Below are 4,844 nucleotides of genomic sequence, written 5' to 3'. Positions count from 1 at the left end.
AAAAAAAAAAAAAAAAAAAAAAAAAAAGTCCATGCCAGAGACTTAATGCTAACTGTCTTAAGCATAATAATGGTTACTGTTTTTATATAGTCTTAGCGGGAGGCTAGTTTGCAATAAAAATACATAAAGCGTAGAAAAACGGCATTATTTTAAAGAGATCCAGCCTGAGGTATTCAGGGGACAAACAGCATGATATCTATGTTTAATTTCAATTGGTTGCTGAGGGGAAACGTATACGGAGAACTAAAGCAAAATGGTTAAATGTTAGTAACCGATAAATCTAAATGAAAGGCAACAGGTGTTCACTGTGTTACTCTTTCAACTTTTCTGAATGTTTGCAGTTTCTCCTAACATAAAAAGATAGGGAAAAAGTTACCAGATTATCCCACATACAAATAAAGGGAAATTGCTCCTTAAAAGTATCTTACTAAGTGGGACAGTAAATAGAGCAAGTGCCTATAACAAAGTCAGCCTTCAAGCACAGTTGGGCATTTGTCAACCCACCCAACAATCTGTTCAAAACCATTAAGGCATAGGGCCCGGTAGTATGAAGGCAGTCACACAGACCTTAGATCAACCGGAGACAGCTGTAAATAAATAAATACTCACTGAAGACCTCATTAATGGGAAGAGATTTAGTTGGATGTTGAGGAATGGACAAGATATGCATAGTCTGAAAGAGGTCACCAGTAAGGGCCAAGGAGCAGAATAATAAACCAGGTCTGTGTGAAATATGGATCCCAACAGAGTCATGAAGAGAATTTTTGTAGAAAAATCAATCATTCATCCATTTTTATAATGCTTAGGCTTTATGAATACAAAAAAATATAAGGCTCTGAAGCATCTGCCTTCAAAGAGCTGACAAAGTAATGGAAAAGATACTGCTTCAATCAAAATACATTAAAGAGAGATATACACAAAATTCTTTAATAACACAGGGAAAGGAGTAATCAGTTTACCAGAGGAATGAGATTATCAGTAAGTTTCCAACAAAGATATGTGAGTTAGTTTTTAAACAGTGAAAATGGGGAAGGTAGGAATGGGCAAGATGGATGAAGGGGGGCCAAAAGGTGCAAACTTCCAATTCTAAAATAAATAAGTTATAAGGATGTAACATATGACATCGTGACTACAGTTAATAACACTATACTGCATATTTAAAAGTTTCTGAGTAGATCTTAAAAGTTCTCATGGCAAGAAAACAAAATTGTAACTATGTATGGTGATGGACTTATTGCGATGATCATTTTGCAATATACACTAATAGCAAATCATTATGTTGTACACCTGAAACGAATACCTCAATTTAAAAAAAAAGTGACCTCATCAATTAAAGTCACAGAAAGAAAAATGCCAAAAATTACTGAATGATTACTATGTACTAGACACTTTCTTTTACCTTTGAAATAAGTACTATAATTAACATTTTTATATATAAGAAAACTGAAGTTCAGAGAGTGTAAATGACCAAATGTAGGAAAGCTAGTTAGTGGTGAGCCTGGCATTCAAACCTAGGTCTGTCTACTGCTAAAACCCATGGCCTTTACAATACTACCCAGCTCTGGGAATTTACAAGCACTCAAGTTAGGAACATAAGGTACACTACAAACGTTATAAAGTCAGTCACTACTAGAAAATACTAAAATGTTCTAGGGCCAGAAAGGATGAGAGTAATGTAAAGATTTTCTAATACTATACATACTTAAGAGTCTCAGAAATACTTCCACTATTCCAAAAGAAAAAGTTTCAGCACAAGCAAAAGTTTCAACACAAATAAAATCCTGGAATTACAAGCAAAAGTTTCAACACAAATAAATTCCTGGAATAATGTTTGGCAGAAAACTACGACAATCTGGAATCTTAAACAACAAATCTGGAATGCTTAAACAACTGGTAAGTTTATGACATTTAATTAAACATACTTTGATAATGAAGATTTCTAATCTGCAGGCTCTAGCTAATGAATACTACTTTATCTAAAAGTCCTTTTTTTTTTTTTTTTTGCTGAGCAACCTCAAAAGGATTACATAAATAGATTCTTAAGTGAAAAGCTTTCACTCATATCTTTGTCAATATATTTGTTACAGTTACAAAGCTTTATTTTACCTTACCTTCTTCTTTCTTATTCTGAAATATGAAACAGTTCGAACTTCAGCAATAATCAAATAGCACGTTTTTCCCAAAGTAGTGTGAAAAATATACGAACTTATTACTTAGCAAAGAGAGCTTTGAATAAGCACCTTAAGTGGTTACTAAAAGTATAATTAAAGCCTTAGGTCGGGGTAAAACTGTGATGGCAAAATCTGTCGTCTTAGTATTTTTCACCAGCCTAAGACTGCAGGTTAAGCCATCAACTTCAGGGATATGGATTTATTTTTTCCTAAAGCACTGTGATGTAAGGCCAACTTTCTATGAAAATTCTTCCCCCATATACACAAAGATAAAAATTTTCCCTAAACTTCAAGAAAAAAGGCCAAATACAGAACTAGACGCCTCAACACAAACTGAAACCGATACAGTATTTTGCCGCCTTCTAGGCAAGGAGACCAATTAAAAAGTGCAAAGGTATCTTATGGTTATAAAACATAGGCGTAAAAAAAAAAAAAAGGCGTCAAAACCAATTAAGATTAGGAACAGAAAAATGCCATCAGGGGAAGAATGAACATGTTTCCTTTTAACTAACAGTCTCTAAATGTTTTGTTTAAATTAAACAGATCTACCACTGCATCACGTTCACAGGTAAAAAATGCTGCGTGCACTGAATCTCCAGAGTGTACTTGAAAGTCAACTCAGTGCTCCCAAGAGGTATTCCTTTTAACATAGGCTTTTTGTTCATACTCGTCTTCGAAATTTCCCGAACAGTCAACTGCATGTCATCTGTGTGGAAATCACTTCAAAACATTCTTGACAGGCTTTCTACAAATACTCCGTGCTTTTCTGACTTGATTTAAACAGGTCCAATTATGGAATTCCCTATCGACCCGCCTCCTTCTCCTTTCTCCGGAAGGACCACCAACCACTAGGGTTTACAACCAAGTAACCAGTTTTTTCCTTTCCGTAAAAAAAAGAGAATGCCTTCTAAGAACCTAAATATCTAGTTGCCAGAAGTCTTAAAATCGGAAACGTGCAGGGAGTTCTTAAAGGACACTTGCAGGGACCATGATCTAAACCAAACAAAATACTAATGTAGCTATTCCAAAGGAGCAGGGGATTTCTGCCTGTCAAGCTGTGGACTTATCCCTGTTAAAATACCTACTTCCAGCCACGATAATAACGAGGCTAAACCTTCCGCCGTTTTACAGGTTTCCCATTAACTAACTTCCCGTGACCCCTTCACCCAACCACTCAAAACCACACTCCATTCCACTCTCGGCCCAACCCCTTCCACTCCCGCCCCAAATTCCAGTTTTAACGCGCTTCCCTCCTCCAAACTTCCCAGTTTTCTCCGTGGCGTACCCTACCTACGTCTTCTCGTCGCCACCGGTCCCCAATCAGGGCCTTGGTCCTACCATGCCTGCCTTTCCCGGTCTGCCTCAAGCCCCTAGCCCCATGCCCTAAGGCCCGAACCCGCCTCAAAGAGCCCTCGGGAGATCGATCCTCCCAGCTCTTCCAACCCATCCCCAGGCACCCCCCAGGCCCCCAAAGCACGCAACGGCCGAGCATGAAAATGGCGGAGAGTGCCGCCGCCTGCTGCAGGCGAGCGGTCCCGTGCCGCCGCCGCACTCACCCTGTGGCGCTGAGCAGAGCTCCTAATGACTAGCGAGCGCAATGTTCGTCTTCACAGTCAGGAATGTCTCTCCTGTCTGGCCTCCTCCCTCCCCTCTCAATCCCACTCCTCCAAAAGAGCAGCCGCCATCTTCCCCTATGAGCCACCGAGCGCACGCCCTGCGTCATCACGCACCGGCGTACGCTACTACGTCACGCGCGCCGGGGCAGCTGGGCTTCCTAGGGCTCAATTTGCGCCTGTGCATAGGTGAGAGGCGGGGCCTGACCGGAACCCCACGCGGCTTAGCTGAGTGACTCCTTTGTTCCAGCTGAGACGAGGACGGAGCCGCAGGCGGAGGAGGGACCGCGAGAGGGTGGTGCTGCCGTACTTTTTTCACATTGTGAGCTAACCTTGATGCTCTCAGAAGTACCCTGTTTTCGAAAATTAAATGAGAAATTTGTTCGGGGGCGGTGCTGCAGTTGCTAAGTCTGTTTATTCATCCGTGGAATTGGGGGTATATCTTAAGAATTTGAAGGAAAGCGCCGAGCTGAGCCAAGCACCCAGAGTTCGCGCGTTCCCTGTGCCTCTGAGTTATCGCCTTTCCTCAGTGGAGACCAAGTTATAAAAACTGAGCCCTAGGGTACGACCACTTTGGTAAACTGTTTCCAGTACTAAAACTAAGCCCTCCCTTGAGACTCAGCAGTTCCCCTCCAAGAGGACTGAGTGCATGCGTCCACCAGAGGCTTGCACGGGAATGTTCGTAGCAGCTTTTTTTGTAATAACCAAACACTGGTAAGCCCAATGTCCATCAACAGTTGTACTGGTAAATAAATTGTGGTGTGGTCATGCAGTGGGCTACTATGTAGCGACAGGAAATTCAGGCATACCTCGGAGGTACTGCGTGTTCAGTTCCAGACCACCGTAATAAAGCCAATATTGCAGTAAAGTGAGTCACACGATTTTTTTTTCATTTCTCAGTGCATATAAGTTTATGTTTGCACTGTACTTAGTCTATTAAGTGTGAAATAGCACTAAGTCTAAAAGAAGTACATACCTTAATTTCAAAATGCTTTATTGCTAAAATATGCTAACCATCATCTGACAATGCAGGCTTGCCACGAACATTCAATTTGTAGGG

General features: G+C 40.9%; 1 protein-coding gene across 1 annotated transcript in view; it reads right to left on the bottom strand.

Moving 5' to 3' along the window:
- The window catches only part of WDR33 (WD repeat domain 33), a 102,995-nt gene extending 99,132 nt beyond the window's left edge, over positions 1–3,863 (bottom strand). The window contains exon 1 of the mRNA XM_007461297.1: positions 3,728–3,863. The gene's annotated coding sequence lies outside the window, so the exon portion shown is untranslated. The remainder of the gene's footprint in view (positions 1–3,727) is intronic.
- Between the last annotated feature and the right edge of the window lie 981 nt (positions 3,864–4,844).

This window comes from Lipotes vexillifer, unplaced genomic scaffold (genome assembly GCF_000442215.2).
Source record: "Lipotes vexillifer unplaced genomic scaffold, Lipotes_vexillifer_v1.1 scaffold158, whole genome shotgun sequence".
Classification (NCBI taxonomy): domain Eukaryota; kingdom Metazoa; phylum Chordata; class Mammalia; order Artiodactyla; family Lipotidae; genus Lipotes; species Lipotes vexillifer.
Note: the sequence above shows the minus strand (reverse complement) of the source record. Positions and strands in the feature narration are given on the sequence as shown.